This window comes from Solanum stenotomum, chromosome 2, assembly GCF_019186545.1.
Source record: "Solanum stenotomum isolate F172 chromosome 2, ASM1918654v1, whole genome shotgun sequence".
NCBI lineage: Eukaryota > Viridiplantae > Streptophyta > Magnoliopsida > Solanales > Solanaceae > Solanum > Solanum stenotomum.
Window position 1 is genome coordinate 27,679,147 of NC_064283.1, and position 23,722 is coordinate 27,702,868.

At 35.6% G+C, this 23,722-nt stretch overlaps 3 pseudogenes; all 3 read left to right on the top strand.

Moving 5' to 3' along the window:
• On the top strand, positions 1 to 891 carry LOC125855876 (uncharacterized; annotated as a pseudogene).
• A 7,958-nt stretch (positions 892 to 8,849) lies between these two features.
• On the top strand, positions 8,850 to 14,162 carry LOC125855877 (uncharacterized; annotated as a pseudogene).
• Positions 14,163 to 21,856: 7,694 nt separating this feature from the next.
• Positions 21,857 to 22,602, top strand: LOC125855878 (uncharacterized; annotated as a pseudogene).
• The last annotated feature ends 1,120 nt before the right edge of the window (positions 22,603 to 23,722 follow it).

Here is a 23,722-nt window from a genome sequence, read left to right on the forward strand (position 1 = left end):
ATGTCTCAACCCAATAAGTGCTGGACTAATGAGGTTAATCGATGCCCACTTTTATCTTTTGATTAAGACATGAATGCATACAAATAAATGGATACATAAATACACTTGTTGTTGCATCTGGCAGTATGTGGATGTTATTTTATACTATTTGCGGAAGAAGTCGAAGCAACAGAGTCATTCTAAATATCGATATACCACTACTAATTATTTTTTCAAAACATATATTGACAATGATGTTCCTGAATATGAGAATAAAATCGTTGGCACTATCAAAGGATTTGGTATACCTGCTGGACTGCCTTGGCACCTCACAGATGAGGTTTATGTCCCTATAAATTGCAATGGGGAGTTTCATTGGGTCTTGGCAGTCGTTGTATTGAAGGAATGACGCATAAAGGTGTATGATTTGATGTCCTCATCTAGGACTAACATAAAATTGTGCGCTGAGATTCAAAAGTTATCTACAATGTTGCCAAAGTACCTTGAATCTAGCGGATTTTTTGAGCAAAAAGACCGAACCAACTGGTCAGTTCTTGAATCTTACCAGGGCAAGAACAAATCTCACCCATTCGAAGTCATACATGTTACTGGTATTGCCCAACAAGCAAACGATAATTTGTAAGTAGTATCACATTATTTTTTTAGTCTTACCACTATTGAAATGTGATGTTAATATTAGGTTTATTATATTTTCTAATTGATGATATACTATGCAGTGATTGTGGAGTTTTTGTTGCTGCATACGCTGAGTTTTTGAGTGATGGACTACAAATACCATCAGATGGAATTATTTCTCAATCCCTTCGCTTGAGATATGCTTCACTCCTATGGAATTATGAGATTTTAAAGACTCGGAGTGACTATGTTAGTAACAATGAAGACCCATTGTGAATTACCTTTTTGTTGATAAGTTGTATAAAACAATTGGTGAAGTGTTCATTTTTGCTGATAATATTAATATTAATGATTATTATTATTATTTTTATTTTGTTGGAACAAATGTCAATTATGATGGAAAGGAAGAAGTGTGGTGTCTGTGGCAACATATATATCCTCTGTTGTAAAAAACACCATAGAATTATCTGCATGTTCCCCAACAAAAAATGATACATGTGGCAACATATGTCACAGAAAGAAGATATGTGCTAACATATGTCACAGAAAATAGATATGTGGCAACATTATATTGTCATCAATTGTTCATTTTTGCTGATAATATTAATATTAATAATTATTAATATTATTTTTATTTTGTTGGAACAAATGTCAATTAAGATGGAAAGGAAGAAATGTGGTGTCTGTGGCAACATATATAACCTCTGTTGTAAAAAATACCACAAAATTATCTGCATGTGCCCCAACAGAAAGGGTATATGTGGCAACATATGTCACACTTTGAATTGTCAAAATTAAAAAAAAATAAAAAAATAAAAGGTTTAAAACAATCGTCCCTTCATTTTTCCCTCTCTCCTCTCCTCTATAAAAGGTCGTTTCATATTCCAAATTTAATTTATTTTTACTAATTTCTGGTTTCTTTTCTCTTCTTTCCTTCCTTTCTTTCGTTCCATTATTCCTTCACAGATCAAGGTTGTTGTTGCGATATTTTCTACAACATAAGTGGTAATTTATTGCGATCCTCTTCTACAACGAGGCAGCGTTGCCCTCATCATTTCTAGTTTATCGTTGATATCTTCTCAGGTAAAATTTAATTAGGGTTTTGAGAAATACTTACTGGTATTAAATCAGGACGTTTTTAGTGGTTTTATCACTTATTTGTTTGTAGGATGGTTGGGTAGTTATTCCCTTTGAAATATTATCTGATTTCAAAAAGCTTAATTTGTAGTTCGTTGGTTAGGGTTTAGGGAGGGTTTTGTGGTTTGTTGGTTGGTTCATGTGTGGTATTGAATCGTATTTGTTGTTTGTGTTGTTGTGTTTGGTTGTTGTTATTTTTGTTAAGAAATATTTGATTTTTGTGGTTGCAGATACAAATATAATGGCTCCTGTCAAAAGCAAAATTGTATTAACAAAAGAAACAACTGACACAAAGATCTAGAAGAGGCCTAGAACTAAAACTTGTAGGAAGAAGAATGAAAATTTGACTATTACTCTTTTAGAAGAACTTGCATTTGAAGCAGTTTCTTCTTCTCAAGTAGAAGCAAAATTTTCTCAAAAAGAATATGAAGAAAGAGAAAAAGAAAAACTGAAGTAGATGATGATGGAGAAAGAGCAGAAGAAGCTGAGGAAGAAGAGGGAAATAAAAAAGAAGTTGAGGAAGATAAAGGAAAACAAAAAGAAGTTGAGGAAGAAGAAGGAAAAAATAAAGAAGTAGTTGAGGAGGAAGAAGAAAAAATAAATGAAGTTGATTGAAGATAAAGGAAAACAAAAAGAAGTTGAGGAAGAAGAACAAGAAAAAAATGAAGTTGAAGATGATGGGATCAAAACTATCAATGCACACACTTTTCTTGTGCATTTGCAGCCTAATGCTACTGGTGATAGCATTATGAGGTCAGCCATGGGAAAACCTTTCGACACCTTCAGGATCACCCTCAAGCAGGATGGTTTGGAATATTTTTTTAGGAATAGTTGTTTGGTCATTTTCTTGATTTGCCAGAGAATAATAATGCACGTTTTCAAATGATCATGGTTTATGAACTTCTGAAAAGAAGGTTCATTTGTCAGAATCCTGAAGAGAAGGATGAGGTTTTGATTAATTATTGTGGCATGCCACTCTTCTTTGGTAGAAGAGAGTTTGCCATAGTTTCAGGGTTAAAATGTCATCCTCCTTCTGAGCCAGTCCCTGAATTCATAGTCAAAGAAGAACCACAGAGACGAAAGAAATGAGGAAAATAAGAAACAAGACAGTCAACTGAGGAGCAGGACTTGGTGTCCCTTGTTGGCACAAGCTTCAAAAATCCCGATTTAATATATTTGTTGAATGTCGAGGATACATCAAGGAAGCACAAGGAGTCATTGTGCTTACTTTGTTTTGTACATAATGTAATTTTAGCCAAAGATCTCAATAACAACATATCCCTTAAATGGGTGAATTTATCTCTGGATATTGAGGCTTTCAACAACTATCCTTGGGGTCATGAGAGCTTTGAATTAACTGTCAAATACTTGTTGAAACCTTTAGGACCAAAGACCAATAACTTATTTGGCTTTTCATGGGCTTTTATGGTAAACATAAATGTTCTTAATCTTTTTATATTATATTGAATAATTCAACATTTGATTTTTCACATGTTTTCTTTTTTTATAGGCTTGGGCATTTGAAGTCATTCCTCATTTGACTCATCAAGTAAATGCAGAGAAGAGATCTCATCTCCAAGGATATTGAGATGGTTGAGATCAAAAACAAAAACTGCCAAAATTATTCCATATCTTTATAACCCTCTTCATGATGCAGTAAGTTATTATTATATTACACCCATATATGTTGCAACATATCACTAATCTGTAGCAATATGTGACCCAAATGTTGCTACAAATGACTCATATGTTGCTACAGATCCATCTGTCGCAACATATGACACAAATGTTGCTATAGATGACTCATATGTTACTACATATAATCCATCTGTCGTAACATGTGACACAAATGTTGCTACAGATTCCCATATGTGTCAACATATCATCCATCTATAGCGACATATGACACATCTGTGGCGACATCTGACCTAAATATTCCTACGGATGACTCAATTTTATAATTTTAGGTTGTGCATCCATGACTTGTCCCAACAGAAAAGGAATTGCAAATGTCATATCTAACTACTCAAGGGTTGTTTGAAACCTTATTTGATCCTGTTGTGGATAGAGTTAAAATGGAGTTGGCTGGAGCAAAAACCATCATGGATGGTCATGGTATTGATGTTGGTACTGGTGCTGGACAAGACCAAGGGGCTACCTCTTGTAGAAGATACTCTGGCTTTCTCTGTGAGAAGTGCAAGAAATAAAATGAAGATTCTATTATGTATCTTCAAACATTGAGTCAGGCCGTCAATGAATTTAAAACAAAAAGGGAGGTGGGGGGGGGGGGGCAAGGTCATTCCATCAAAGAATGTTCGACATCCATAAACTCCACAGACCAAAAGGAGGAAAAAAATCCTTTATCAAGGCACTACAAAATTTGAAGAAGAAGATCTTTGGAGAATTGCCAATGGCCGTAGGAGAGGAAGTGCTGGAGTTCAAGCATGTGAATGTTTATAAGCGTGTGACTATAGCTGAAAAGAACAAACTGTTGGACTTGACGAGAGTAAAGGAACTGCGTGCATAATACAACATGCATTTTTTTAGTGGAGAAGATTTCAGGACCATGACAAGCATGGACATTTGGTGGGAAGACTGTGTAATTTTTCTCTACTAGTACCTTAAATTTATAATGCTCGTTTGTTTTATCTTTTCAATGATTACTCTTTTTTACTCTTTAATAATATTTTTTATTTCAGTATGTTGATGAAATCCTTAGCCTCATGTGGGAGAGGCGTGAGATACCCTGAGTACTATGATTTCACAGATAGAATCCTGGATCTCAACTTCTATTCCAACTTCAAACTAAGATATGACAAAATGAGCGAGGAAGCAACAACAGTTGGTGGCTAAAGCTTTACGCAGTTAATTAATGAGTTTGAATAGGATGAAGATATGATTAACTATGTCAGGGGCATTAGACCATATCCTAGAGGCATGGATTGGATTGGTGCAAAAAGGCTTTTGGCAGTCATGAACATGAACAAAACTCATTTTGTGACTCTTGAGATCCTGTGAATACTGGGGGATTCATATGGAGGAAATCACGTACTTTGGATCCAGCTGCCTCTTCCTGAATCGTACTTGGTGTTGTTGCATTTTGTCTTTGGACCTGAGCAACTACCAACTGAGTGAGCAACTGTATTGCCCCTCTAAGATCTTGCTCTGAGGCACCTGGTGGCGGTACAGGCAGTAAATGAACTATGTTGGTACTATTGGAGGTGTAGGAACTCCTGTAGCTCCTTCTGTCATGGGAATCTGAGGACCTGGAAGCATAGGAGATGGTAAGCTTTGCTGACCAGTATTCTGATCACATACTAGTTGGGACTGGTGTAAAATGGATGCCTCCTGAGTAATTCTAGCAATGGACCTCGAGCCTTCTTTATCCTTGTCCATATTAGACATGATCTGAATCACAAATGAAAAAATAGTTTGAGTCAGAATTAACTTTCTATGACTTAGCTGTATCGTACGATCTAGATTATGAAATAAGGTCAAATTCCTAAATGCCCATGTAGTCCCTATTTATAAATATGGCACGCAACACATTTATAAGAAAAGTCCTACTAGACACGGCTTCATAGAATCCCTGGGACACTTGAACCTTGTGCTCTGATACCAAGTTTGTCACACCCCTAACTGGAAAGGGGCAGACATCAAGGATATACACAAACACCTGCTAAATATCTTACTAATTTCATGCCAAAGCTGAAGATTCATAAGCAGCGGAACCTATATGAAGACACATACTAAAATATATATAACAAAAGGGCCCGTTGGGCTACTTTACAATGGAAGCAAGACTAAGTCTACGAAGCCTCTAAAGAGTATACCTCTGAGAATCTGATAACTAGTCGGGACAGGGCCCCGACATACCCATTCTGATATAGCAAAATATAGGCTCTAAATATCTGATAGCTCCAGTAGAGGTAGAGCTTACCAACTGCTAAACTAGAAGTCTCTAGTCTACTGAAAATGGTTGTTGTCCTGAGCACCTGAGCCTGTAGTGATACAAATGAAACGCCAAAATAATAGGGACGTCGGTACATATAAAACATGTACTGGTATGTAAAGCAAACTGAATAACAAGTAGACATCAAATATCATGATAGGAAAATTTGAGCAGTGTATGCAAGAGACATAATTCGTAACTGGAATTGTGATCAACCTCAAGGGTCCTCATAGAACGTTTCATGTCTTAGTCATTTATATATACATAATCCATATAATTTGCCTAAGTGATATCTTTACTTCATTATATCGCTTCTTTGCTCTTTGTAAAGCTAACTATCAGGGAATCACATGATGGCCTACCGGCGGTGATTAGTGAATCATGTATGGCATCTGTAGCCCACTGTCACGACTACGCATGAAACTCATAGTCTGGTAACGAGGTCTATCAAGGTACGCCCCCAGGGCTCCTGTATGGTCTGCCCCAGGCCTGTATCAGTCAGGTGAATTCACGACGAAAAATTCCAGCTGACTATATCTGAATTCTGTGCACAGAGTAGCGTCGCACGTGGTTGCCCTAAATATACCCACCCTACGCTGCAGAGTAGTCTATAATCTCAACTGCTTGTAATTATTTATAATAATTAATTCATTAATCACATAGCTCGTGATACAATTTGTGATTACATTCTTTAGCTTGAGAATCATATTTCTTGTGACCTATACACTTACGAATAATCTGTGACTGGTTGCTTTCTTTAAATTTATGCAACATGTACACTGCTAACTTCTAAGAGTTCTAATTGTAGACAAATGTAGTTGTGTGAAACATATTGCTTCCTTGAAGAGTACTATAACTCTATAGGTTTAGGACTCAACATGAGAGGGTTTATAAAATATGATAACTTTCTTTCAAGTATCATAGAATCTATAGTGACATTTATCGGAAGAACATGCGAGTTTAGGTCGTGCCTTAAGGGCAAAAAAAGGTTTTAGCTTTACATACCTTAATTCGGGACTTACTATCTTACGTCGTCAAATTCCTTTGCTGAAAACTTTATCTATAACATAAAATTGTAAAAGGATAGTATAAGAAACTAATCAAGAGTCACAACAATGCCAAAAACACAATAAAAGTTCGCGAGCGACAATCTCAACAATTATCATAGATGAGTGGTGTATCACCACACCTTTCTCTTTCTCTACTTTCCTAGTAGGCTTATGACTTATTTACATGTTCAGTATTACTCCTCATCCTTTAACCATAAAGAACCAGCCCCCTTAATCATCCACACTTAACATAAAAGTAAAACTCATGGCCTCCGATCACCATCTCACCGGTTCCTTGTTAACGATGTCAAATTCCTTTATAAGCTCATAGTTTAAGTTGGTAGAGAACTGATGCAATAAATTAAAATAATAGGAGCTCATATAACCAGTTACAACATATTCCTAGCGACTTAGAAATTTCATAAAACACTTGGTGAGCGACGAAGTTTCAAGAACTATAATAGTCGTGTTCTCTATAGCTTGCCTTCCATTTTAATGTAATTAGCTTACTTCCCCAATACAATACCATTGACCCCTCATTTGGTCAAAACAACATCCAACACAACCTTCTACAAACTCCCTCCTCACCAAAACATCAAATACAATGGGTAAAATATGGACTCACGGCTTCCTATCACCGTCCCGTGAGTCCTACCCACAAATTATACTTAAAGCATCCTTGGAATACTATTTATGAAGATAGAAGATGATACATACCTATATATCAAAGAAAAGCATCCCCTGCCGTTCTTTATTCTCCAAGAACAATACTTTTTCCTTTAAGAAAACATTTAGCTAAGTATATCTGTATATCTATAGGTCTATGGAGAGGAAGACACTTGATTCTTGAAGAAACCAACTTGCCTTAAGCTTTGGTGGATTGAAGATGAGAAAAACTTGAAGAAATAAGTTAAAACCAGTCCTTACACATTCTTGAGTATATAAGAAAGTATATCCCAAACTTTTAATATAAAAACAACAAGTTTGGCCGACTTTCTCTAAAGTGCCTTATGTCCCGCAGTGATTGGGCAATGCACGCGTCTATCGTAGAATGAACATAACTTTTTATTTCGATATCATTTTAACGAACGGTTTATTTTGTTGGAAACTAGACTCAAATACCTTCTATTGGATAGGTAGTAGGCCCTCTAACTCATTATATATTAGGATATATGCTCGTACAAAGTCAGATGAGAAATGAGATAATTTGTAGTATTCCTCCACAATGAACCTTTAAGCTTTAATCTTTTCTTTAATGATCTCTTTGACCTAAAACTTTTGTTTACCCCTTCAAATGACTAAATATAAGGGTTACATGGTATGCTTAATCATTTGCAATGATATACCTCCCCCGATATCACATCCATGCATTGGTGTTTACGAGTCACAAATGTATTTTAAGTTACGGGGTATTATAATATGTCTCATATGTAGCAACGTATGAGTCATCTGTAGCAACATATGGGGCATCTATAGCAATATATGTCTCATATGTAGCAACATATGGGTTATCTGTAGCAACATATGCCTCAAATGGTCAAACGTTGCTACATAAGGGTGATATGTTGCAACATTTGAGGTATCTGTAGCAACAGATGAGTCATCTGTAGCAACATATGTCTCAATATGTAGCACCATTTAACTCATATATTATGTTAAGAACAAGTAAAAATGTTGGAACAAGAGTGCAAAACTACGTTTATTTATTTTATTTCCACAACTATGATAATTTTAATGGTTGTACACAACTACATAAGAATTTTCCATCCTCCACAGTGTTGTTCTTGGTAATGCTTAAAAATAGAAAAAAACCACAACAAACAACACGAAGATTAGCTTCCAGTTGTTACAACATTTGGTTCTTCTCCTTCATCACTCATTTGTTACTTCTTTTAATATGATTTTCATCATCAATTTCCAACTCCTTAATTTTGTTCGCCAATCTCAGAATAACGAACTTGGATCGAATATCAACATCTTCACGATCCCTCCATCTAAAGAAGTTGCATGCATTCTCCTAAAATACACACCACAAAGAAATTTAAATTTAAAAAAAATAAAAAAATAAAGAGAAGTCTCCCGACTAAGATGTAGAAATGTACATACATGATAGCGTGGACAAGACCAAACTCTTTGACCTGGATTGTCCTTCGACCATGAAGTTTGCATTGAAAGTAAGTCTCCATGTTTGCAACAGATTTTCACACCCAACATGAGATCATTTTCATCATTACAAATTCGATTCAATATTGCATTTGATATTATATCAAAAGTAACAAAAACAAACAAAACTCATTCATTAGATCTTGATCTAGAGTACTGATCTATATTTAAAGAACTCATTCTTATCCAATCACTATATTACAAAATTAATGATTTTATTGGTTTGACAATATATGATAGTGCTAAGATAGAAAAGACTGACAGAAAAAAGACTGATGAAATAAAAAATATCATTATATCCCATGCAATCCAGAGATCTGAGATCCATGCGAAGAGAGAGAGAGAGCGCAAAAAGGAGAGAAACCGAAGTGGCGAGGAATAAAATGAAAACCCTATTCTTAAAATGAAAATGGAAACCCTAATTTATATATATATCCTTTCTAGAAATGAAATAATGGGCCGATTGGGCCAGTTTTAGAGGTTGGGCTTGCCTATGACTTTTATAAAGTACTTATGTTTTTTAAGCTGTTACAACATATGCCAATTATATGTACATGCAAGTAATATCACCATTAATAGAGAGGAATTCAAGCACATAAACTTGGGAAACATTAAACATAAACATAAACATGTCATTGATAGTTGATAGTTGAACTAGTGACATGCAAGGCTAGGCTAGACTACATATCCATATTTACAAGGCATTAACGCTAACAAAAATAACAAAATTTACATCTGAAACGCTCTAGCCCATTGATAGTTGATATAGTGACATGCAAGGCTAGGCTAGGCTACATATCCATATTTACAAGGCATTAACGCTAACAAAAAGAATAAAATTTACATCTGAAACGCTCTAGCCCTATACTACTACTTCTGCCAGCAAAAAAGGACTTGATTGGAGGATCTGGAGTTGTGAACACCTAATTTTTGACCAAAACATAAAGATTTTACACCCAATTTTAATACATAAATATTATTATTTCAGTAGGGTTATATTTAAAATAAATGAAAAAATAAATAAACTGAAAATTACAACAAATTATAAACTCACTTTATGATTAAAGTTTAATAAAGAAAGCTTATGAATTTAATGTATTTGTTTTAATCTTTCAACTTTTAACTAGTCTAAAAAATAATAATAATCGTACATATTATGAAAAAGTAGATAAAAAAAATAAAAAATAAAAAGAAGAGTCGTAAAAATTTCAAATTACCTTACCTTTATCCTAATTACCCCCAACTTCCTTAACTTATTTCCTAAAAATCCTCCTCCCATTAAGTTTTTTTTTTATTCTATTTATTTATTTATTTTTCCTCTTGCACGATCTTTTCTCACTTTTTTACATGTTTCTTTTTTTATTATTATTATTTTTTCTTTCTTTACTCTTCGTACTTTTTTTTTTATTAATATTATTATTTTTTTGTTAATTGTTTGTTAATATTATATTACTATTTTATTTTATTCCCTTATCTCAACCCTAAAATTCTCAACTAGATTTCAAACTAAACTCCCCACTCTTTCACGTTCGTTTAAGTTCGCACCAAACTCACATCTAAAATATTATAAAAACATGCTCAATAGAGAGATTACAGAGGCAGAAATACATACAATGAGAGAAAAAAAAACAGAGAGAAAAAGATAACAAAAGTGAGTTTTTATTTTGTGAATTAAGTCAACGTTCGAGGTTTCACTCTAGATTTCGGATTCGTAGCTCTTTAAAGTTAATATTAGCTATTAACTTTGGAAATCAGTAGATTGTAGCAGTTGTTTTTGTGGTATCAATTTTCGCAGCGAGATAACTCTAAATTCTCGCATGATTTAAATAGAATACTTGTACGAAAACTTGATTCCAATAATATGAAGTTCTTTGAATTGCATGTTATTATTATGTAATATCAATATGTGATGCATGCTGTGATTATTTTTGAGAATTTACGAACGCTCAGGAAAACGAGATCAAAGACGTTTATTGTTTAAAAGAAATAATATATAAAAAAATAAATGGTGTACCATACATTTTTTTTTATTATTGTCTTATGCTCTTTAGATGCAATTAATATTGAAATTGGTTTCGCGATATTTAATTTTGAATAGTTAGTGTTTCTTGGAGCTTAGTTTTCATTTAAGAAAATGTTGTTGAAATTATTTGTAGACTTGTTAGATTAGAATATAAACTGAAGTTTAATTGATCAATGATTTAGAAAATATAATGTGGAATGTGTTTTAGTTTTTTTTTAAAATATATTATTTTGATAAAAAATAGTTTGCCTTTAGAATAAGCATTAAGATGATTATCGTTTTAATTAGAATTATAATTAAGAGGATATATGAAAATTATTTAGAGATATATGGTAAAAAATAAAATAATGAATAATTAGGAAAACTAATAAATAAAAAAAAGGGCGAGAAAGCATAAAAAAAAACGTGAATATAAAAGAATAATAAAAAAAAATGATAAAGAAANTTAGGAAAACTAAATTAAATAAAAAAAAGGGCGAGAAAGCATAAAAAAAAAACGTGAATATAAAAGAATAATAAAAAAAAATGATAAAGAAAGAAGAGAAAATAAGAAGTAAAAAAAAAAAAAAANAAAAAAGAATTAAAATACAAAAATAAAGGATAAAGTAGAAAGAAACAAAAAAAATGTAAAAAAACAAAATAAAAAAAATAAGAAGAGACAAAATGAAAAAAAAAGAATAATAAAAATATAAATTAATGAAAAAAAGGAAAAGAAAAAGTAAGGAAAAAACGTGCAAAGAAAACAAAAATAAAAAAAAATAAAAAGGAAAAATCTTCCTAAAAATAGTCCTAATCTATTTAGAATTTTTTGCTAAAACTAATTCCAAATCACATAAAATTTTATTTCTATTCCAAGTCTAACTAAAAAAAAAAAATCCTACTCAAATTCTAATTTCTAGCAATTAGATACCTACATATTTTCTATCCACAATAAAAAAAAATACAAATACATGAAAAAAAGGAGAAGAAAAGAAATTACAGAACATTTCAAGATTTGTAAATATCAATCTCTTAATTTTATTTTGTTATTATGTTTAAATAAATTTATGTGATGTACATATTTTTAATTAATTAACATATATTAATGAAATAAAGTAGTCTTAAATAGGTTTAAAATAAATCAAAGAATGAGAATAAATAATATTTTTATTAAGCTAATAATATAATAGTCAAAAAATTAATTTAAGTCATATATATAGTCAATAAAGCGACCGTACTAGAACCACGGGACTCGAGGGTGCCTAACACCTTCCCCTTGGTCAACAGAATTTCTTACCCGAATTTTTAGTTCTCAGACCAATAAAAATAAAGAGTCAAATTTCCTTTTGATTAGGGATTTAAATAATAAGGTGACTTGGAACACCAAAACTCAATTCCAAGTGACGACTCTGAATAATAAAATAATCCCTTTTTAAAATGACACTTTAATTAGAAAAACTCTTTTTCTTTCAAAACATACATTTAAATTTCGTGAAAGAAAATAAAGAGCCGTGACAGATGGCGACTCTGCTGGGGAATAACTAGAATTCGAGCTTGTAAATATTGACTTGTGTATGACTTTATTTATTTATTTCTTCATTTATGTTTTGGATATTGTATTTGTTGGCTGAATGTGCTAATTGTTTACTTTTTTACTATTTTAATATTATTTGAATTGCATTATAACTGTATTCTCTCGCGCACCCTTCTGAGTCTTCTATAATACAATTATGAGAATTGCGACTGCGCACCCCACTTCTGTCAAGATAGCCAGTGGATCTTCGGTCCATGGTGAAGGATTTTTAGTCACACATGTTTAGAATAGGGAGCACCCATTCATAAGCCGGAAAGCGCTGCTACTGGTATGTTGCTACTCCCTAACTCGAGTTGTCCGCTCGTTTTACAGCCAGTCTAGATACCTTTCTCCACAAGTTCAACCTTAGTAGAACTGAAACCTTCAGACATGATATCCTTACTAGGTTCCGCTTTATCTGCATCATGTGCATTTAACTTAGCAAGACTCGGCATAGGGGCTAGGTCTGTCTAGGATAGGTACCTTTTCTTGAGACCATCATGTACATTTTTGTACTACTTGTTTCATCATGTGGAAGACTATAACAAATGTTGACCGGGTTTAAATAATTGACTAGAAGAAGAAACGTCTATTTTTATTCACTTTCAGCAAATAATTCAAGATAAACAAAGTGAAAATAATATATATATATATATATATATATATATATATATTGTATATAACCCTCAATTGTATTCTCGCTTTTATCAAAACATCAAGTTTTTACAAAATAATAATAATAATAATAATAAAAATTAATAATAATAATAATAATAATAATAATGCATATACAAAAATAATAAATATATATGTGTATGTCTTCAAATTTGTTTCAAATAGTGCATGTCCACCTTCTTTTTATTTCTTTTTCTTTCCCTTCTTCATGATTGACTTGTCAAAATTATCTCCTTATCCGGTCATTCTATCCGAAAACAACCTAGGCTTCCCCTAAGGAAGGTCAACAAAAGTGGTTTTCGAAAGAATGACCACTTTAGGCATTCTAAGTCATTTTTCATATTTTTTAAATTTTTTTTTAACCACTCCGACAAATGATTTCGAATGATCAAAATTTCATAAGTTAAATTTGATTTTAAATCGCGAGTTTCTTTTCTTAACCAGGTAATCATGAGATTTATGAGATGTGATAAAAGACTAAGGGATGAAGCATTCGAAATGGTCAATGATCCTCCAAAGTTCATAATCACGGATAAAACCCCACCACTACTCATGGATTGATGGAACGATATGCATGAGTTTAGGCGAACTGAGATATTCAAACATCTTGGTTTCCTCACAGATATCATGAAATTTAGTCCTGACAGAGATTTGATCGAGGCTTTGATCCCTTTTTGGGATTCTACAAGCAATGTGTTTCGCTTTAGCGATTTTGAGTTGATGCCTACATTGAAGGAGTTGGGTGGTTTCACAGGGTTAGGCAAGGATCTTCGAAGCAAAACACTCATAGCCCCAAGAAGCGTCAGCGGGAACAAATTTTTAGAACAAATGCACATCATCTATCCTCATAAGGAATGTTTCGATAATGGGTTGGTTTCCTTGGAATTTCTATACTCAAGATATGGAAAGAAAGAAGGATTTTCAGACTACGGGAAACAACTTAAAAATGGCAACACCTCCCTACTTGGGAAAAGCATAGACAAGAAGCATTCATAGTGGCCTTTTTGGGAACCATGGTTTTTCCAAGGAGGGATAAAAAAATCAATATTCGTCTGTCGGGAATAGTCGCTGTTATGATGAAGAAAAAGAAATCCACTAAGACTGCCAATGATGTTGGCTGACATTTATCGTGCTTTGACTAAATGTAGGGAAGGGGAAGACTTTTTTGAAGGTTGCAGCATTCTATTGCAAATGTGGTTTTTAGAGCACTTGTATCGCCATCGTTTTGCGACAGATTTAAAATCTGAATGGACGAATTATATTTTAAGCCACCCAGACAGGATGAAGGAATTAGTAGACAAATTGCCAAAAGGTGTCAAAGCGTAGAGACATTATTTTCTTAAATTAACTGCATCTGATATTACATGGAACTATCATTGGTTCCCTTCGAGTGAGGTAATTGTTATGTCTTCCAATCGTCCATTATTTGTTCTGACAGGCCTTCGAGGATTCCAACCATACATACCCCTTCGGGTGCTATGCCAACTAGGACAAAGACAAATCTTACCTAGGGCCGAGGATACACAGAGTTTCGTATGGGAGGTGTCGTCTGAAGATCGAGATCGAGAATCAGAAGCTCAAAAGATTTGGGGTGGTAGTCGAACTTTAAGCTCGAAAGCTATGGTAGACGATCTTGTTAAAGGAGAAGTACACCCCTCATACCCCCATTGGTTCTTTGATCAAGCCCCCCTCAAAGTAATGCCCGAAGGATCAGCGTGAGAACTCAGAGATCGAGAAGAGGAAATTGAAGTCAGAATCAAGCAAGCTCGGCTCGAGGTGGAAAGAAATTACAGGTCTACTCTGGATATCCTCAGTAATGATCTAAAGAATGCTAGAGAAGAGTTGGCTCAACGTGATGCAATATTCGAAGAGGGAGAGTTAGGTTGATTCAGAAAAGGGCTGAAAAGGAACATCAATCCACCATTCGAACCTTACATGAGGATTTAGGCATTGTCATAGGCGCTATGGAGCAACAAGAGGAGGAGTATAAAAAAGAAAAGACCCTCTTAATGCACACACAGGCTAGACTACAAAATCAGTTAAAAGCTTCGATGAGACGAGAAACAAACATAGCAAAGCGTTTCACATCGTATCAAGCAGAAGTCGCGATCGAGAGAAACCAATGGATGGGGGAGCGTGAAGAACTTCATAATCAAATCGAAGAGCTTCAGGCACATGAAGAGGATTTGACCCACATGGTTGGTACTACTCAAGAATGGTTGCAAAATTGTCACGAGAATATGGAGGAGGCCAAAGGACAAGTGCTTCAACTGACAGAGAGCTTGATTGATGTTTATGGTGGTTATCTGCATCGGAGTGATGAGAGCCTGGGTCAACATGCGCGTGCACTGGCCCCACATCTGCCAAAAGCTTTGTTCAAGGTTTACTCTAGCCTAGTGGGCAATTGATGATCGAGAAATATTGGAGAAGGATTTTTACTATTATTATTATTTCTTTTATTTTCATTTTTTGTCGAAGTTTGTTTCAATCTTTAAGTACTTTGATGCTTTGGTCATTTATTTTAAGAACATTTTGATTTGACTGATGTCTTCATATAAATAAATGTCGTGTTTTCTTTTTTTTAATAATTCTTCTTCACGAACTACGTAATGATCTGATTAATGTTCAACATGATACGTAGGCAACCTTCAACAGGTTCGATCAAAATGCGTTCAAAATATTCAAATGAGTAAAGTATGAGACTAAAATACATAAGCAAATCGTCCAAAGCCGGAATGAAACATAAAAGTCTTCCAAAACTCATTGTAGAAATAGGAATAATTTAGGTGCATAACATACAACGTGTGATTAATATTGCAAAGTGTTGAATCCTAACACATTTGTTTTTATATATAAGAGAGAAAGAGTTTAAATGTGGTTGGTTTGTGAAGAAAGTTGGCATCTCATCAATATAACACAAGATCAAAAAGGAAGGCAAAAATGACACGCAAAGATGAAACAGAGTCGGGAAATGACGAAGTCCAAAATCAAATGGTTGCACAAGAGTCAGTATCTGTAGAAGAGGTAAAAATGTTGAGACAACAAATGGCCGAAATGTATGAAGCTTGGATGAATGGGCAGGCTCCCCCATCTTCAATTCGGGAATACCTGAATGTGAATATGTCATTCCCCATTCAAGTCTCAACAAGTGACCCGATTTATCCACCTGGATTTGGACCCTACGTTAACACATCTAATACTGCTGGAACTTCTTCGGTACACCCATTGAATCCACCCATGACGAATAATCCACTCTTCATGCCAACTGTGCAAACTAATGCAATTACTCAACCAACACTAGTACAAAAATCCAATGATGATCCTATACCCAAAGATCAATACGGCCAAGGTCAGGGCCCTAAATTGACTTTCAAAATTCCTGATTCTTACCACCACACTCATCAATACAGTTCCCCCGTCGAGGTTGAAAAAACCATTAAGGACGAGGAACATGAAGAAATTGCAAGAAAAATGAGGAGTTTGGAGCAAAACATAAGGAATATGCAAGGGCTGGGAAGACACAAAAGTGTCTCGTTCAAGGACTTATGCATGTTTCCAGATGTTCACCTGCCTATAGGGTTCAAAATACCAAAGTTTGATAAGTATAATGGTCATGGCGACCCAGTGGCTCATTTGAAAAGATTTTGTAATCAGCTAAGGGGAGCCGAAGGAAAAAAAGAACTTCTTATGACTTACTTTGGAGAAAGTCTAACGGGTGTAGCCTCAAAATGGTTTATCGATCAAGATATTTCTCGATGGCATGTCTGGGATGACGTGGCACAAGATTTTGTCCAACAATTCCAATACAATATCGATATAGTTTCGAATCGCAATTCCCTAGCTAATATGAAGAAAAAATCGTCTGAAAGCTTTAGGGAATATGCATAAGATGGTGGGAGCAGACGACTAGAGTCAAACCGCCAATGAAAGACTATGAATTGATTGATGTTTTTCTCCAGGCACAAGAACCTGACTACTTTCATTACCTTCTCGCTGCAATGGGAAAGCCTTTCGCCGAAGCAATTAAGATCGGAGAAATGGTAGAGAACGACATAAAATCGGGTAAAATTGTAAGCCAAACAACCATTAGAGCTACCACGCAAGCAATACAAAGTGGGTCAGGTAATTTTGTAAATCAAAAAAAGAAGGAAGAAGGGTCCATGATGACGTCTGGATCGAGAGGTGTTCAAATGGGCATGAACCACCCTTATGTTCAAGTCCAACAAGAACAATCTAATTCTCCTTAACATTATTACCCATCCCAATATGCAGTTCTCAACACTCAAGCATATGTCCGACCTCCTCAGCGCCAACAATGGCGGGCACCTCCCCCACAAGGTTCTCGCCCCCAACAACAAAATTTTCAGGCACCCCATAATTCACGTCCCCAGATGGATTATACAAGAGAACAAGGTCGGAAATAAAACTTTGCCCCAATTGGAGAGTCATATACAAGTTTGTTACGGAAATTAGTACAATTGAGATTGGTTGAACCTGTCAATCCCTATTTTGTCAATCCGAATGCAAGAGGCTTTGATCCAACTGTTATATGTGAGTATCACGCTAACACTCCAGGTCATAGCACAGAGAATTGTTGGACTCTAAAAAGAGTCATTGAAAGTTGATTTAGGATAATGTCATTGAGATTCGCAATGAGGAGGCGCCAAATGTCACCATTAACCCACTCCCTGCTCACAATAAGGAGCATGTTGTAGGGATGGTAGACATTTATGAAGATTGTGAGCAAACATGTAGAACAAAAATGGAAAGCAGGGATTCAAAAGAAGAGTCGAGTATGGTTTTAGAACCCATACAAAAGGCATCGATAATTGTGAATGGTGCAAGTTCAAATTTTGGAGACTCAAGAAAACTAGTGTTGTATGTCCCTGGAGCTGTAAAAAGAAGAGAAGTACCGTTGAATGGACCAAAATTATACATTCCTGGTAAGCTTCGAACATTTGGTCAAAATCAAGAAAGTGTGAAAGAGCCAATTGTGATACAAATTGCAACGCAACTTCCGATGACAAACACCAAAACCGTTCCATGGAACTACAACAAAGTCGTTGTTACCCACAAGGGAAAGGAGATTATTGAAGAAACAAATGAAACAAGAGGATTAACTCGTTCTGGGAGGTGTTATGCTCCAGAAGAATTAAGAAGAGACAAATAAGCCAAAGAAAATCAGTTGCCGGTTAAAAAACCTGTCATTGAGGAGGAGGTTGAAGAGTTTTTGAAAAAGATGAAAGCTCAAGATTATTCTGTTATTGATCAATTGAGGAAAACACCCGCTCAGATATCCTTGTTGTCATTACTCATACATTCTAAAGAGCATCGTGAAGTTTTGACCAGAATCTTGAATGAGGCACATATCTCAGAAAGTATCACGGTGGGTCACTTGGAATAGATGGCCAACCGAATATTTGAGGTAAATAGAATCACTTTCATTGATGATGAATTGCCTTTGGAAGGATCTGGGCATAATAAGGCGTTACATTTAACCGTGAAATGTGAAGAACACTATATGAAGAGGGTCATGGTCGATAGAGGATTAGGTGTAGACATATGCCCTCTTTCTACTCTACAAAGGTTGAAAATCAACACGGATAGAATTAGTACTAACAATGTCTGTGTGCGTGCATTTGATGGCGCAAAACGGGACACTCTTGGTGAAATATACTTAACTGTTACAATTGGATCAGTGGAGTTCGGAATCACTTTCCAAGTAATAGACATGGACACTTCTTACAATCTACTTTTGGGTAGGCCATGGATCCACTTGGCTAGAGCTGTGTCGTCTACTCTGCACCAAGTGGTCAAGTTTGAGCATGATAAATTGGAAATCATTGTCCATGGTGAAGATGATCTCCCAATCACCCGAGATCCTTCAATACCATGCATTGAGGTCAAAAGAGGTTGTGAATCCCTCAACTATCAGGCTTTTGAGATTATAACAGTCAATCAGTTTTCGGTAGGGAAGCCTATACCACAACCTCATCTATCATTTGCTTCAGTCATAGTGGTGTCCCAGATGGTACAAAACGGCTATGAACCTGGAAAGGGACTAGGGTTGTCTTTGCAAGGAATTATAGATCCCATCAATTCGATGGGTAATCGAGAGACATTCGGTTTGGGTTTCAATCTAACTAGATTTGATAGAAAATTGGCAAAAGATCGTAAAAGAAATGTTTGGAATTTGTTGAAGCCAATCCCTCATATTGCTCAATGTTTCGTTAAATCTCGAGGTGAACCGAGTCCAGACATCTCTATCCAGAATAATGTGGATGAAATATGTCAAGGTATCAAGGAAATGTTTTATGACGTAAACATGACTCAGATGGGTGAAGGCACTAGTCATATGGATGTGCAATTCGTCGGCCCGAATGTCCAGATCAACAACTGGGAAGCCACTCCTCTCCCTACAAGGAGGGAGTCGTGGTAGTTTATTTTGCTGCTTTTAATTTATTTATTTGGATTATTCTCAGGGTTGTAATTCAAACCTTCTAGTTGTCTCACTTTGGTGTTAACCCTTCTATCATTTCTCATTTAACGCAACGAGTTCTAGTTTCCCAATCATATTCAATCATCTTCTCTATTCTTACTCTTTCTAATATATGTCCTCTTATTTTTCATTTCAGTTACGTTAATGTCGACTTTAATAATATGACATGCATGCGGAGTTTACAGTTAGATCCTAAAAAGTTGTCTGATCTCGAAACAATGAATCCAAAGTTTGACGAATATGATGAAGATGAAGCTTACGAAGAAATAAAAAAGGGATTGGATCAATTTGAAAATAAGCCTAAACCTAATTTAAGTGAAACTGAGGCGGTTAATTTAGGAACTCCTGAAGAACTGAGAGAAATAAAGATAAGTATTCATGTTGATCAGAACATTCGAGACGACATAATTCAAGTTTTATTTGAATACAAAGATCTCTTCGCGTGGTCCTACGATGACGTGCCGGGTTTAAGTGCTGATTTAGTAGTTCACAAACTTCCAATACATCTTGATTTTCCACCTGTCCAACAAAAGCAGAGAAAGTTTAAGACAGACATGAGCGATAAAATTAAAGAGGAAATTATGAAGCAACTGACTGCAAATGTGATCAGAGTTGTCCAATACACTACCTGGTTGGCTAATGTTGTGCTAGTGCCAAAGAAAGATGGAAAGATCAGAGTTTTTGTTGATTACAGAGATTTAAACAAAGCAAGTCCAAAGGACAATTTTCCATTACCCAACATTCGCATCCTGGTTGATAATTGTGCCAAACACGAGATTCAATCTTTTGTGGACTGTTACGCCGGATATCACCAAATTCTCATGGATGAAGAAGATGCAGAAAAAACTGCTTTCACCACCCCATGGGGTACATATTGTTATAGAGTCATGTCATTCGGTCTGAAGAATGCGGGAACAACCTACATGAGAGCTATGACTACCATATTCCATGACATGATGCATAAAGAAGTTGAGGTATATGTCGATGATGTCAATATTAAATCTAGAACGCAAGAGGACCATGTGCGTGATCTAAGAAAATTCTTCGAAAGATTGAGAAAGTACAACCTCAAGCTTAATCCAGCTAAATGTGCATTTGGAGTGCCATCTGGCAAACTTTTCGATTTTATAGTTAGTCGAAGAGGCATTGAATTGGACCCCTTTAAGATAAAGTCCATTCGAGAATTGCCACCTTCAAAAACCAAAACTGAAGTCATGAGTTTTCTGGGAAGGTTAAACTATATCAATAGGTTCATTGCTCAATTCACCGCTACATGTGAGCCGATATTCAAGTTGTTGCAAAAGGACGCTGCTATCAAATGGACAAGTGAGTGTCAGGAGGCTTTTGACAAAATTAAGGAATATTTAGTAAACCCTCCGGTATTGGTCCCACCAGAACCTGGTAGGCCGTTATTCTTATATCTTTCAGTGATGGATAATTCATTTGGTTGCGTTTTAGGACAACATGACATTACGGGAAAAAAGGAACAAGCCATTTATTATTTGAGCAAAAAGTTCACAAGCTATGAGGCAAAGTACACTCTGTTAGAAAAGACTTGTTGCGCTTGGACTTGGGTTTCCCAAAAATTGAAATACTATCTTTTGTCCTACACGACCTATCTTATATCTCGAATGGATCCTTTGAAATATATTTTTCAAAAATCCATGCCAACAGGTAGGTTGGCAAAATGGCAGATTTTGCTTACGGAATTTGATATTATTTATGTCACTCGCACCTCATGAAAGCACAAGCGTTGGCCGATCATTTGGCGGAGAATCCGATTGATGATGAATACGAGCCCCTAAGGACATACTTCCCTGATGAAATCAACTCTATTGAGGAAGAAATTCCTAATGGTGGTCACGTGTGGAAATTATATTTTGATGGGGCTGTCAACAAAAATGGAGTAGAAATTGGNGCACAAGCGTTGGCCAATCATTTGGCGGAGAATCCGATTGATGATGAATATGAGCCCCTAAGGACATACTTCCCTGATGAAGAAATCAACTCTATTGAGGAAGAAATTCCTAATGGTGGTCACGTGTGGAAATTATATTTTGATGGGGCTGTCAACAAAAATGGAGTAGAAATTGGGGCAGTTCTTATCTCACCAAACGAATGTCATTATCCTGCCACAGCACGACTTCGATTCTTTTCTACCAACAACACAACAGAATACGAAGGTTGCATCATGGGTTTGAATATGGCAATAAATCTGGATGTGCAGGAGTTGGTGGTTTTAGGGGATTCCGATTTAGTCATTCGACAAGCTCGAGGCGAATGGGAGACTCGAGACATTAAACTCATGCCGTACAAACAATGTTTAGAAAACCTCATCAAAAGATTCAAGTCCATTGAATTCAGGTACATTCCCAGGTTTCACAATGAGTTAGCTGATGCTTTGGCCACCCTAGCCTAGATACTTCCATACCCGGGTAATACCTATATTGACCCGTTGGAAATCCAAGTTAGGGATAAACATGGTTATTGCAATATAATTGAAGTAGATCCAGACGGTGAGCTTTGGTATCACGACATTAAACGGTTTTTAAAAGCTAAAGAATATCTAATACATGCTAATAAAGATAAAAAAGAACTATTAGGCGACTCGCCAATGGGTTCTTCTTGAGTGGCGATATCTTATATAAAAGGACTCCAGATTTAAATCTATTGCGATGTGTGAATATTCAAGAAGCAGAAACAATTATGAATGAGGTGCATTCAGGGGTTTGTGGCCCTCACATGAATGGTTATGTTCTAGCAAAAATGATTATCCGGGCAGGGTACTATTGGTTGACCATGGATCGAGATTGCTTCCGATTTGTACGCAGGTGCAATCAGTGCCAAATTCATAGTGACTTGATTCACTCACCCCCTTTAGAGTTGCACCTATGTCTGCTCCGTGGTCTTTTTGGCTTGGGGAATGGACGTTATTGAGCCGATTGAGCCGAAAGAATCTAATGGGCATCGATTTATTTTAGTTGCCATCGACTACTTTACCAAATGGGTGGAAGCTTTCACATTAAAATCAGTCACCAAGAAAGCAGTGGTGGACTTTGTTCATTCAAACATCATATGTCGTTTCGGCATACCAAAAATCATTATTACAGACAATGCAGTGAATCTCAACAGCCACCTAATGAATGAAGTTTGTGAGCAATTTAAAATTTTTCATCGTCATTCAACCCCTTATCGACCCAAAGCAAATGGGGTTGTTGAAGCGGCAAATAAAAACATCAAGAAGATTCTTAGGAAAATGGTGCAAGGATCTAGACACTGGCATGAAAAACTACCATTTGCTCTCTTGGGATACCGCACGACTATTCGTACGTCAATCGGTGCAACTCCTTACTTATTGGTTTACTGAACTGAGGCTGTCATACCCGCAGAAGTTGAAATCCCTTCTCTTCGAATCATTGTCGAAGCAGAAATTGAGGACACGGAATGGGTTAAATCAAGGTTAGAACAATTAGCACTGATAGACGAAAAACGGTTGACATCAATTTGCTTTGGTCAATTATATCAGCAGAGGATGGCTTGAGCTTATAACAAGAGGGTACGCCCAAGAAATTTTGAAGTTGGTCAACTTGTTGTAAAACGCATCCTTCCCCATCAAGACGAGGCCAAAGGAAAGTTTGCCCCAAATTGGCAAGGCCCTTATGTTATTAAACGAGTGCTATCAAAAGGAGCATTGCAACTGACAGATATGGAGGAAAAGGAAATCGACACAATTGTTAACACAGATTCGATCAAAAGATACCACGTTTAACACTTTTTGTTATGACACTCTCATGATTGACATTCTCAAGATGAGAGGATAAAAATGTATCCTCCTTTATTTCAAACATCACTTGTCTGGTGCCAAAAAAAAAGTTTCATTGAACTACGTTCGACCTGATTCTTAAGAGGATACGTAGGCAATCCTTCATTGGGGTTCGGTCTAATCACTAAATAAAACAATAATCATGTTCTTCAATTCTCCAAGGGCTCAGACATGACATTGTGACCTACGGTGTGTTACCACAAAAATAAAAAAAAATAAAAAAAATGAGAGAGT